Source organism: Arachis hypogaea, chromosome 16, assembly GCF_003086295.3.
Source record: "Arachis hypogaea cultivar Tifrunner chromosome 16, arahy.Tifrunner.gnm2.J5K5, whole genome shotgun sequence".
In the NCBI taxonomy this organism is placed as follows: Eukaryota; Viridiplantae; Streptophyta; class Magnoliopsida; order Fabales; family Fabaceae; genus Arachis; species Arachis hypogaea.
The window spans coordinates 100,137,517-100,151,484 of record NC_092051.1 but is presented as its reverse complement, the minus strand read 5'-3'; the positions used below and the strand labels follow the sequence as shown (position 1 = coordinate 100,151,484).

The window sequence follows — 13,968 nt, the reverse complement described above, 5'->3', positions numbered from 1 at the left end:
TCATATCCTAACATCTCATTTCACCTCCTTCCATCCTCACAGTTGTGTTTCTTCCTTTACATCACATTCTTTGTCTCCCCCTCTTTTCTTCCACTCACAAAGGGATCCCTATACTGTGGTATAAAGGATCTCTATTATTATTATCATTTTTCTGTCCATTCTTCCTTGTCATATGAGCAGGAGCAAGGATAAGAACATTCTTGTGGAAGCAGATCCAGAACCTGAAAGGACTCTGAAGAGAAAATTAAGAGAAGCTAAAATACAACAATCCAGAGATAACCTTTCAGAAATTTTCGAACAGGCAGAGGAGATGGCAGCCGAAAATAATAATAATGCAAGGAGGATGCTTGGTGACTTTACTGCACCTAATTCCAATTTACATGGAAGAAGCATCTCCATTCCTGCCATTGGAGCAAACAACTTTGAGCTGAAACCTCAATTAGTTTCTCTGATGCAGCAGAACTGCAAGTTTCATGGACTTCCATCTGAAGATCCTTTTCAGTTCTTAACTGAATTCTTGCAGATATGTGATACTGTTAAGACTAATGGAGTAGATCCTGAAGTCTACAGGCTCATGCTTTTCCCTTTTGCTGTAAGAGACAGAGCTAGATTATGGTTGGATTCTCAACCCAAAGACAGCCTGAACTCTTGGGATAAGCTGGTCACGGCTTTCTTAGCCAAGTACTTTCCTCCTCAAAAGCTGAGCAAGCTTAGAGCTGATGTTCAAACCTTCAGACAGAAAGAAGGTGAATCCCTCTATGAAGCTTGGGAAAGATACAAACAGTTGACCAAAAAGTGTCCCTCTGACATGCTTTCAGAATGGACCATCCTGGATATATTCTATGATGGTTTATCTGAGCTATCAAAGATGTCACTGGACACTTCTGCAGGTGGATCCATTCACCTAAAGAAAACGCCTGCAGAAGCTCAAGAACTCATTGACATGGTTGCTAATAACCAGTTCATGTACACTTCTGAAAGGAATCCTGTGAGTAATGGGACGCCTATGAAGAAGGGAGTTCTTGAGGTTGATACTCTGAATGCCATATTGGCTCAGAATAAAATATTGACTCAGCAAGTCAATATGATTTCTCAGAGTCTGCATGGAATGCAAGCTGCATCCAACAGTACTCAAGAGGCATCTTCTGAAGAAGAAGCTTATGATCCTGAGAACCCTGCAATAGCAGAGGTAAATTACTTAGGTGAACCTTATGGAAACACCTATAACTCAACATGGAGAAATCATCCAAATTTCTCATGGAAGGATCAAAAACCCCAACAAGGCTTTAATAATGGTGGAAGAAACAGGTTTAGCAATGGCAAACCTTTTCCATCATCAACTCAACAACAGACAGAGAACTCTGAACAAAATGCTTCCAATTTAGCAAATCTAGTCTCTGATCTATCCAAGGCCACTGTAAGTTTCATGAATGAAACAAGGTCTTCCATTAGAAATCTGGAAGCACAAGTGGGCCAGCTGAGTAAAAGGATCACTGAAATCCCTCCTAGTACTCTCCCAAGCAATACAGAAGAGAACCCAAAAGGAGAGTGCAAGGCCATTGACATAAGCGCCATGGCCGAACCTGTGAAGAGAGGAGAGGACGTGAATTCCAAGGAGGAAGACCTCCTGGGACGTCCAGTGGTCAATAAGGAGCTTCCCTCTGGGGAATCAAAGGACTCTGAGGCTCATCTAGAGACCATAGAGATCCCATTGAACCTCCTTATGCCCTTCATGAGCTCTGATGAGTATTCCTCTTCTGAAGAGAATGAGGATGTCACTGACGAGCAAACTGCCAAGTTTCTTGGTGCAATCATGAAGCTGAATGCCAAATTGTTTGGCATTGATGCTTGGGAAGTTGAACCTCCCTTGTTCATCAATGAACTAAGTGATCTGGATCAACTGACATTGCCTCAGAAGAGACAGGATCCTGGAAAGTTCATAATCCCTTGTACCATAGGCACCATGATCTTTAAAGCTCTGTGTGACCTTGGTTCAGGGATAAACCTCATGCCCCTCTCTGTAATAGAGAAACTGGGAATCTATGGGGTGCAAGCTGCTAAAATCTCACTAGAGATGGCAGACAGCTCAAGAAGACAGGCTTATGGACAAGTAGAAGATGTATTAGTAAAGGTTGAGAGCCTTTACATCCCTGCTGATTTCATAGTCCTGGATACTGGAAAGGAAGAGGATGAATCCATCATCCTAGGAAGACCTTTCCTGGCCACAGCAAGAGCTGTGATTGATGTTGACAGAGGTGAAATAGTCCTTCAATGGAATGAGAACTCCCTTGTATTCAAAACTCAAGGATCTCCCTCTGCAACCATGGAGAGGAAGCAGCAAAAGCTTCTCTCCAAGCAAAGTCAACCAGAGCCCCCACAGTCAAACTTTAAGTTTGGTGTTGAACTCCCATATCCAAACTCTAAGTTTGGTGTTGGAGAGTCTCAACAAAGCTCTGCACATCTGTGAGGCTCCATGAGAGCCCACTGTCAAGCTATTGACATTAAAGAAGCGCTTGTTGGGAGGCAACCCAATGTTTATCTAATTCTTATTTTTATTGTTTTTCATGTTTTCTTAGGTTCATGATCATGTGGAGTCACAAAATAAATAGAAAAATTGAAAACGGAATCAAAAACAGCAGAAGAAAAATCACACCCTGGAGGAGCATCTGTCTGGCGTTCAAACGCCAGAACAGAGCATAGTTCTGGCGCTGAACGCCTAGAATGGGAGCATCCTGGCGCTGAACGCCCAGAACAAGCATGGTTCTGGCGTTCAACGCCAGAAATGGCAGCCAATGGGCGTTGAACGCCCAAAATGGCCACCAACCTGGCGCTGAACGCCCAGAGTTGTGTGCAAGGGCATTTTGCATGCCTAAATTGGTGCAGGGATGTAAATGCCTTGACACCTCAGGATCTGTGGACCCCACAGGATCCCCACCCACCTCCACTCACTCTCTTCTCTCTTCTCAATCATCCTCTATTCCCAATAAACACTCTTCCCTAATTAACCCTTTACCACTCACATCCAAACACCCACTTTCCTTCAAAATTCAACATCTCTTTCCCACCCAATCCCACCCATATGGCCGAATACACCTCTCCCTCCATCTCCTCCATATCTTCTTCTTATTCTTCTATTCTTTTTTCTTTTGCTCGAGGGCGAGCAACATTCTAAGTTTGGTGTGGTAAAAGCATAGCTTTTTTGTTTTTTCCATAACCATTGATGGCACCTAAGGCCAGAGAAACCTCTAGAAAGAGGAAAGGGAAGACAAAAGCTTCCATCAAGGGTCTATAGCTCAGTGGTAGAACATTTGACTGCAAATCAAGAGATCCCTGAGATACCTCAAGGGATACATTTTCTTCCACACAATTATTGGAAGCAACTAAGGGTAGAACATCAAGAGCACTCCATCATCCTTCATGAAATTAGAGAAGATCTAAAAGCACTGAAGGAGGAGCAACAAAGGCAAGGAAGAGACATAGAAGAGCTCAAGGACATCATTGATTCCTCAAGAAGGAAATGCCACCATTACTAAGGTGGATTCATTCCTTGTTCTTAATTCTTCTGCTTTTCGTTTTCTATGTTATATGCTTATCTACGTTTGTGTCTTCATTACAGGATCATTAGTAGTTAGTAGCTTTGTCTTAAAGTTATAAATGTCCTATGAATCCATCACCTCTCTTAAATGAAAAATGTTTTAATTCAAAAGAATAAGAAGTACATAAGTTTCGAATTTATCCTTGAACTTAGTTTAATTATATTGATGTGGTGACAATGCTTCTTGTTTTCTGAATGTATGCTTGAACAGTGCATATGTCTTTAGAAGTTGTTGTTTAAGAATGTTAAATATGTTGGCTCTTGAAAGAATGATGACTAGGAGACATGTTATTCGATAATCTGAAAAATCATAAAAATGATTCTTGAAGCAAGAAAAAGCAGCAAAGAACAAAGCTTGCAGAAAAAAAAAAGGGGCGAAAAAATAGAAAAAAAAATAGAAAGAAAAAGAAAAAGCAAGCAAAAAGCCAATAACCCTTAAAACCAAAAGGCAAGGGAAATAAAAAGGATCCTAAGGCTTTGAGCATCAGTGGATAGGAGGGCCTAAAGGAATAAAATTCTGGTCTAAGCGGCTAAACCAAGCTGTCCCTAACCATGTGCTTGTGGCGTGTAGGTGTCAAGTGAAAACTTGAGACTGAGCGGTTAAAGCCAAGGTCCAAAGCAAAAAAAAGAGTGTGCTTAAGAACCCTGGACACCTCTAATTGGGGACTTTAGCAAAGTTGAGTCACAATCTGAAAAGGTTCACCCAATTATGTGTCTGTGGCATTTATGTATCCGGTGGTAATACTGGAAAACAAAGTGCTTAGGGCCACGGCCAAGACTCATAAAGAAGCTGTGTTCAAGAATCATCATACTGAACTAGGAGAATCAATAACACTATCTGAACTCTGAGTTCCTATAGATGCCAATCATTCTGAACCTCAATGGATAAAGTGAGATGCCAAAACTATTCAAGAGGCAAAAAGCTATAAGTCCCGCTCATATGATTGAAACTATGTTTCATTGATAGTTTGGAATTTATAGTATATTCTCTTCTTTTTATCCTATTTTATTTTCAGTTGCTTGGGGACAAGCAACAATTTAAGTTTGGTGTTGTGATGAGCGGATAATTTATACGCTTTTTGGCATTGTTTTTAGTATGTTTTTAGTAGGATCTAGTTACTTTTAGGGATGTTTTCATTAGTTTTTATGTTAAATTCACATTTCTGGATTTTACTATGAGTTTGTGTGTTTTTCTGTGATTTCAGGTATTTTCTGGCTGAAATTGAGGGACTTGAGCAGAAATCAGATTCAGAGGTTGAAAAAGGACTGCTGATGCTGTTGGATTCTGACCTCCCTGCACTCAAAGTGGATTTTCTGGAGCTACAGAACTCGAAATGGCGCGATTCCAATTGCGTTGGAAAGTAGACATCCAGGGCTTTCCAGCAATATATAATATTCCATACTTTGGACAATAATTGACGACGTAAACTGGCGTTCAACGCCAGCTTTCTGCCCAAATCTGGCGTCCAGCGCCAGAAAAGGATCCAAAACCAGAGTTGAACGCCCAAACTGGCACAGAAACTGGCGTTCAACTCCACAAATGGCCTCTGCACGTGCTACACTTAAGCTCAGCCCAAACACACACCAAGTGGGCCCCGGAAGTGGATTTATACATCAATTACTTACTCATGTAAACCCTAGTGACTAGCTTATTATAAATAGGACCTTTTACTAGTCTTTTTGACAATCTTTGGTCTCGGTTTTATTCCATTGTTCATCTTAGGAGACTATTGATCTCGTTTAGGGGGCTGGCCATCTCGGCCATGCCTGGACCTTCACTTATGTATTTTCAACGGTAGAGTTTCTACACTCCATAGATTAAGGTGTGGAGCTCTGCTGTTCCTCAAAGATTAATGCAAAGTACTACTGTTTTCTATTCAATTCTTCTTATTTCGCTTCTAAGATATCCATTCGCACCCAAGAACGTGATGAAGGTGATGATTATGTGTGACGCTCATCACCATTCTCCCCTATGAACGCGTGCCTGACAAACACTTCTGTTCTACATGAATTAAGCTAGAATGAGTATCTCTTAGATCTCCTAACCAGAATCTTCGTGGCGTAAGCTAGAATGATGGCGGCATTCAAGAGAATCCGGAAGGTCTGAACCTTGTCTGTGGAATTCTGAGTAGGATTCAATGATTGAATGAGTGTGACGAGCTTCAAACTCGCGAGTGCTGGGCGTTAGTGACAGACGCAAAAGGAGGGTGAATCCTATTCCAGCATGATCGAGAACCGACAGATGAATAGCCGTGCCGTGACAGGGTGCGTGAGCATATTATTCACTGAGAGGAGGGGATGTAGCCACTGACAACGGTGATGCCCTTGCATACAGCCAGCCATGGAAAGGAGTAAGACTGATTGGATGAAGATAGCAGGAGAGCAGAGGTTCAGAGGAACGAAAAGCATCTCCATTCTCTTATCTGAAATTCCCACCAATGAATTACATAAGTGTCTCTATCCCTATTCTATTATTTAATTTCGAAAACTCCATTATCACTTTATATCTGCCTGACTGAGATTTACAAGGTGACCATAGCTTGCTTCATACCAACAATCTCCGTGGGATTCGACCCTTATTCACGTAAGGTATTACTTGGACGACCCAGTGCACTTGCTGGTTAGTTGAACGGAGTTGTGTCCACACATAGAGCCACAATGAGGATTCAATACAATTATATATTGTTAATCTCACACAAGTTACAAGAACATGGAACACAATTTCGTGCACCAAGGGGATTCCACTGGAGCTCAAAAGCTGGTTGTTGGAGTTATTTAGTGATCCAATTTGAGAAATAAGAGCTTGCAAGGTAGAGTTCAGACCATTTAGAGTAGAAGTAAGGTTGTTTTCCATGGCCTGCTGTCTCCGATCAATAGATTGTAGTAACTCATCATTAGAAGATGAAGAAGGATAAGTGATCTGAGAGGTCTGCTGTTGGTTGTGCTGTGGCCCTTGGGATTGCCTCAAGTGAGGTGCTCTGTAAGGATAGTTCTGGTTCTGCTGCCTGTTGTTGTTATTATTCCACCTTTGATTTCCTTAATTGTCTCTGCCTCCTCTGTTATTGTTATCTCTCCAATTTTGGTTGGAATTATCCCTCCAACTTTGGTTGGGATTGTCCTGCCACCCATGGTTATAGCTGCCTCCTTGATTGTACCCTTGGTTGGGGCGGTCATAAAAGTTATGAGTGGCTGTCACAGTGTTGTCTTCCTGCTGGAGCTGTGGACATTCATCAGTATAATGGCTATAATCAGCACAGATCCTGCACACTCTCTGTGGAACTAACTGTTGGCTCTGCTGCGCTTGTTGTTGACTCAACTACATCTGCTTCAGTAAGTTGGTCATCTCACATATACTCTGAGTCAGAGCAGTAGTTTCCTTGCTAGAAGATACCTCCGCAACAGCTTTTGACCGGCCTTGTTTCTGCCTGTGATTCCTTGTAGATTCAGCCAAGTCGCTGATTGGTGTGCAAAATCGTGATCATTCCATTCCTTGGTAACGGCGCTAAAAACTCAATACGCATGTTCATGATCTTATATCTATTTCACAACTTCGTACAACTAACCAGCAAGTGCACTGGGTCGTCCATGTAATAAACCTTACGTGAGTAAGGGTCGATCCCACAGAGATTGTCGGCTTGAAGCAAGCTATGGTCACCTTGTAAATCTCAGTTAGGCGGATTCAAATAGTTTTAAGAAATTATAGTGGATGAAAATTAAATAAAATATAAAATAGGATAGTGGTACTTATGTAATTCATTGGTGAGAATTTCAGATAAGCGTATAGAGATGCTTTCGTTCCTCTGATCTCTGCTTTCCTGCTGTCTTCATCCAATCAATCCTACTCCTTTCCATGGCAAGCTTTATGTAGGGCATCACCGTTGCCAATGGCTACATCCCATCCTCCTGTGAAAATGGTCCAATGCGCTGTCACTGCATGGCTAATCATCTGTCGGTTCTCGATCATACTGGAATAGGATTTACTATCCTTTTGCGTCTGTCACTACGCCCAGCACTCGCGAGTTTGAAGCTCGTCACAGCCATCCCTTCCCAGATTCTACTCGGAATACCACAGACAAGGTTTAGACTTTCCGGATCTCAAGAATGGCCATCCATGGGTTCTAACTTATACCACGAAGACACTAATAACTCGGACTCGGTCCCCTGTATTAGATATCCAAGAGATATCCATTCAATCGAAAGTAGAACGGAAGTGGTTGTCAGGCACGCGTTCATAGGGGAATGATGATGACTTTTTCACGATCATCACATTCATGTTGAAGTGCGAATGAATATCTTAGAAGCGGAATAAGTTGAATTGAATAGAAAAACAGTAGTACTTTGCATTAATCTTTGAGGAATAGCAGAGCTCCACACCTTAATCTATGGTGTGTAGAAACTCTACCGTTGAAAATACATAAGTGATAAGGTCCAGGCATGGCCGAATGGCCAGCCCCCAAACGTGATCTAAAGATGAAAATAAAGATAAATACAATAGTAAAAAGTTCTATTTATACTAAACTAGTTACTAGGATTTACAGAATTGAGTAATTGATGCAGAAATCCACTTTCGGGGCCCACTTGGTGTGTGCTTGGGCTGAGCTTGAAGTTTACACGTGGAGAGGTCATTCTTGGAGTTGAACACCAGTTTGTAACGTGTTTCTGGCGTTGAACTCCACTTTGCAACTTATTTCTGGCGCTGAATGCCAGACTGCAACGTGGAACTAGCGTTGAACGGCAGTTTACGTCATCAATCCTTATTTAAAGTATGGATTATTATATATATCTGAAATGCCCTGGATGTCTACTTTCCAACGCAATTGGAAGCGCGCCATTTGGAGTTCTGTAGCTCCAGAAAATCCACTTTGAGTGCAGGGAGGTCAGAATCCAACAGCATCTGCAGTCCTTCTTCAACCTCTAAATCTGATTTTTGCTCAGGTCCCTCAATTTCAGCCAGAAAATACCTGAAATCACAAAAAAACACACAAACTCATAGTAAAGTCCAGAAATGTGATTTTTAATTAAAAACTAATAAAAATATACTAAAAATAACTAGATCCTACTAAAAATATACTAAAAACAATGCCAAAAAGCGTATAAATTATCCGCTCATCACAACACCAAACTTAAATTGTTGCTTGTCCCCAAGCAACTGAAAATCAAATAGGATAAAAAGAAGAGAATATACTATAAATTCCAAAATATCAATGAAACATAGCCCCAATCAGATGAGCGGGACTTGTAGCTTTTTGCCTCTTGAATAGTTTTGGCATCTCACTTTATCCATTGAAGTTCAGAATGATTGGCATCTATAGGAACTCAGAGTTTAGATAGTGTTATTGATTCTCCTAGTTCAGTATATTGATTCTTGAACACAGCTACTTTATGAGTCTTGGCCGTGGCCCTAAGCACTTTGTTTTCCAGTATTACCACCGGATACATAAATGCCACAGACACATAACTGGGTGAACCTTTTCAGATTGTGACTCAGCTTTGCTAAAGTCCCCAATTAGAGGTGTCCAGGGTTCTTAAGCACACTCTTTTTTTTGCTTTGGACCTTGACTTTAACCGCTCAGTCTCAAGTTTTCACTTGACACCTTCACGCCACAAGCACATGGTTAGGGACAGCTTGGTTTAGCCGCTTAGACCAGGATTTTATTCTTTTAGGCCCTCCTATCCACTGATGCTCAAAGCCTTGGAATCCAAATTATTTACCCTTGCCTTTTGGTTTTAAGGGTTATTGGCTTTTTGCTCTTGCCTTTTGGTTTTAAGAGCTTTTAGCTTTTTCTGCTTGCTTTTTCTTTTTCTTTCTCTCTCTTTTTTTTTCGCCATTTTTTTCTGCATGCTTTTTGTATTCACTGCTTTTTCTTGCTTCAAGAATCATTTTTATGATTTTTTAGATTATCAAATAACATGTCTCCTTGTCATCATTCTTTCAAGAGCCAACATATTTAACATTCTTAAACATCAAATTCAAAAGACATATGCACTGTTCAAGCATTCATTCAAAAAACAAAAAAGTATTGTCACCACATCAAAATAATTAAACTAGTTTCAAGGATGAATTCGAAACCATGTACTTCTTGTTCTTTTGTTTTTAAAACATTTTTCATTTAAGAGAGGTGATGGATTCATATTCACTACTTTAAGGCATAGACACTTAGACACTAATGATCATGTAATAAAGACACAAACATAGATAAACATTTAACATAAGAAAACGAAAAACAGAAAATTTAAGAACAAAGAATGAGTCCACCTTAGTGATGGTGGCGTTTTCTTCTTGAGGAACCAATGATGTCCTTGAGCTCTTCTATGTCTCTTCCTTGTCTTTGTTGCTCCTTCCATTGATCTTCTCTAATTTCATGGAGGATGATGGAGTGCTCTTGATGTTCCACCCTTAGTTGTCCCCAATAATTGTGTGGAGGAAAATGTATCCCCTGAGGTATCTCAGGGATCTCTTGATTTGCAGTCAAATGTTCTACCACTGAGCTATAGACCCTTGAGATGAATCTCTCCATCTCCTATGACTCAGAGGTGGAAGTTTTTTTCTTCCCTTTCCTCTTTCTAGAGGTTTCTCTGGCCTTAGGTGCCATCAATGGTTATGGAAAAACAAAAAAAAGACTTATGCTTTTACCACACCAAACTTAGAATATTGCTCGCCCTCGAGCAAGAGAAGAAAGAAAAGAAGAAGAGAAAATATGGAGGAGAGCGAGGGGGTGTTTATTGGGAAGAGAGGATGAATGAGAAGAGGAAAGAGTATGAGTGGAGGTAGGTGGGGATCCTGTGGGGTCCACAGATGCTGAGATGATCCTGTGGGGTCCACAGATCCTGAGGTGTCAAGGAATTACATCCCTGCACCAATTAGGCATGTAAAATGCCTTTGCATGCAATTCTGGCATTTAAACGCCGAATTGGTGCTTGTTCTGGGCGTTCAGCGCCCAGATGCAGCATGTTTCTGGCGTTGAACGCCAGTTCTATGCTTGTTTCTGGCGTTCAGCGCCAGCTTTCCTCAGTGTGCATTCCTGGCGTCTGAACACCAGGATGCTGCTTGTTTTGGGTGTTCAACGCCAGATCCATGCTCTGTTCTGGCGTTGAACGCCAGCCAGATACTCCTTACTGGCGTTTAAACGCCAGTAAGCCCTTCCTCCAGGGTGTGATTTTTCTTCTGCTGTTTTTGATTCTGTTTTTGATTTTTCTATTTATTTTGTGACTCCACATGATCATGAACCTAATAAAACATGAAAGAACAATAAAAATAAAAATAAAATTAGATAAATAAAAATTGGGTTGCCTCCCAACAAGCGCTTCTTTAATGTCAATAGCTTGACAGTGGGCTCTCATGGAGCCACACAGGTGATCAGGTCAATTTTATAGACTTTCCAACACCAAACTTAGAGTTTGGATATGGGAGTTCAACACCAAACTTAGAGTTTGGCTGAGGCCTCCCAACACCAAACTTAGAGTTTGACTGTGGGGGCTTTTAATTGACTTTGTACTGAGAGAAGCTTTTCATGCTTCCTCTCCATTGTTACAGAAGGAGATTCTTGAGTTTTAAACACAAGGTTGTCCTCATTTAGTTGAAGGATCAATTCTCCTCTGTCTACATCAATCACAGCTCTTGCTGTGGCTAGGAAGGGTCTTCCAAGGATGATGGATTCATCCTCTTCCTTGCTAGTGTCTAGGATTATGAAATCAGCAGGGATGTAAAGGCCTTCAACCTTTACTAACACGTCCTCTACCTGACCATAAGCCTCTTTTCTTGAATTGTCTGCTATCTCTAATGAGATTCTAGCAGCTTGTACCTCAAAGATTCCCAGTTTCTCCATTATAGAGAGTGGCATGAGGTTTATTCCTGACCCAAGGTCACATAGAGCCTTCTCAAAGGTCATGGTGCCTATGGTACAAGGTGTTAGGAACTTTCCAGGATCCTGTTTCTTCTGAGGCAATCTCAGTTGATCCAATGCATTTAGTTCATTGGTGAACAGGGGAGGTTCATCTCCCCAAGTCTCTTTACCAAATAAATTGGTATTCAGCTTCATGATTGCACCAAGGAACTTGGCAACTTGCTCTTCAGTAACATCCTCATTCTCTTCAGAGGAGGAATACTCATCAGAGCTCATGAATGGCATAAGGAGGTTCAATGGAATCTCCATGGTCTCTAGATGAGTCTCAGATTCCTTTGGTTCCTCAGAGCGGAACTCCTTATTAATCACTGGACGTCCCAGGAGGTCTTCCTCCTTGGGATTCACGTCCTCCCCTTCCCCCTTGGATTCGGCCATGATGGTTATATCAATGGCCTTGCACTCTCCTTTTGGATTTTCTTCTGTATTGCTTGGGAGAGTACTAGGAGGGATTTCAGTGATCCTTTTACTCAGCTGGCCCACTTGTGCCTCCAAATTTCTAATGGAGGACCTTTCATTCATGAAACTCAGAGTGGCCTTAGATAAATCAGAGACTAAATTTGCTAAGCTAGATGGATTCTGCTCAGAATTCTCTGTCTGTTGCTGAGTGGATGATGGAAAAGGTTTACTATTGTTAAACCTGTTTCTTCCACCATTATTAAAGCCTTGTTGAGGCTTTTATTGATCCTTCCATGAGAGATTTAGGTGATTTCTCCATGAGGGATTATAGGTGTTTCCATATGGTTCACCCATGTAATTCACCTCTGCTATTGCAGGGTTTTCAGGATCATAAGCTTCTTCTTCAGAAGATGCCTCTTGAGTATTATTGGATGCAGCTTGCATTCCATTCAGACTCTGAGAAATCATATTGACTTGCTGAGTCAATATTTTATTCTGAGCCAATATGGCATTCAGAGTATCAATTTCAAGAACTTCCTTCTTCTGAGGCGTCCCATTACTCACAGGATTCCTCTCAGAAGTGTACATAAATTAGTTATTAGCAACCATGTCAATGAGTTCTTGAGCTTCTGCAGGTGTTTTCTTTAGGTGAATGGATCCACCTACAGAAGTATCCAATGACATCTTAGCTAGTTCAGACAGACCATCATAGAATATATCCAGGATGGTCCATTCTGAAAGCGTGTTGGAAGGACACTTTTTGGTCAGTTGCTTGTATCTCTCCCAAGCTTCGTAGAGGGATTCACCTTCTTTCTGTCTAAAGGTTTGAACATCCACTCTAAGCTTACTCAGCTTTTGAGGAGGAAATAACTTGGCTAAGAAAGCCGTGACCAGCTTATCCCAAGAGTTCAGGCTGTCTTTAGGTTGAGAATCCAACCATATTCTAGCTCTGTCTCTCACAGCAAAAGAGAAAAGTATGAGCCTGTAGACTTCAGGATCTACTCCATTAGTCTTAACAGTATCACAGATCTGCAAGAACTCAGTTAAGAACTGAAAGGGATCTTCAGATGGAAGTCCATGAAACTTGCAGTTTTGTTGCATCAGAGAAACTAATTGAGGTTTAAGCTCAAAATTGTTTGCTCCAATGGCAGAAATGGAGATGCTTCTTCCATGTAAATTGGAATTAGGTGAAGTGAAGTCACCAAGCATCTTCCTTGCATTTTTGTTGTTAAGTTCGGCTGCCATCTCCTTTTCTTGTTCAAAAATTTTAGTAAGGTTGTCTCTGGATTGTTGTGTTTTAGCTTCTCTTAGTTTCCTCTTCAGAGTCCTTTCAGGTTCTGGATCAGCTTCAACAAGAATGCCCTTTTCCTTGTCTGTGCTCATATGAAAGAAAAGAGAACAAGAAAAGAAGAGAACTCCTCTATGTTACAGTAAAGAGGTTCCTTATTGTTAGTAGAAGAAGAAAGGGAATAAGAGTGAAGAAGAATGGATAATCTAAACACAAGGGTGAGGATAGGAACAGAGATATGAGATGAAGGGAAGTGTTAGTAAGTAATTAAATAAATAGAAGAAGATGAGAGAGAGAAATTTTCGAAAATAATTTTTGAAAAGGAGTTGATGATTTTCGAAAATTAAAGGGGAAATAAAATTAAAATTAAAATTTAAAACAATTAATTAATTAAAAAGAATTTTTGAAAAAGAGGGAGGTATTTTCGAAAATTAGATAGGGATAGTTAGTTAGGTAGTTTTGAAAGAGATAAGAAACAAACAAAAAGTTAATTAGTTAGTTGAAACAAATTTTGAAAAATCAATTTTTTTTAAAAGATAAGAAAATAGGAAGTTAGAAAAGATATTTAAAAAAGATATGATATGAAGAGGTATGATTAAAAAGATATGATTTTGAAAAAGATAAGATAAAAAGATATGATTGAAATTAGTTTTGAAAAAGATTTGATTTTTAAAATCACAATTAATGACTTGATTCACAAGAAATCACAAGAAATCACAAGATATGATTCTAGAACTTAAAGTTTGAATCTTTCTTAACAAGTAAGTAACAAACTTGAAATTTTT

At 40.4% G+C, this 13,968-nt stretch overlaps 2 non-coding genes across 2 annotated transcripts; one reads left to right on the top strand and one right to left on the bottom strand.

Annotated features, from left to right (window-relative positions):
• Positions 1-706: 706 nt before the first annotated feature.
• On the bottom strand, positions 707-814 carry LOC112761506 (small nucleolar RNA R71). The gene has a single exon (XR_003181899.1). It is a non-coding gene; the product is annotated as a small nucleolar RNA R71 (small nucleolar RNA).
• Positions 815-12,633: 11,819 nt separating this feature from the next.
• On the top strand, positions 12,634-12,741 carry LOC112761655 (small nucleolar RNA R71). Its single transcript, XR_003182041.1, has one exon. It is a non-coding gene; the product is annotated as a small nucleolar RNA R71 (small nucleolar RNA).
• The last annotated feature ends 1,227 nt before the right edge of the window (positions 12,742-13,968 follow it).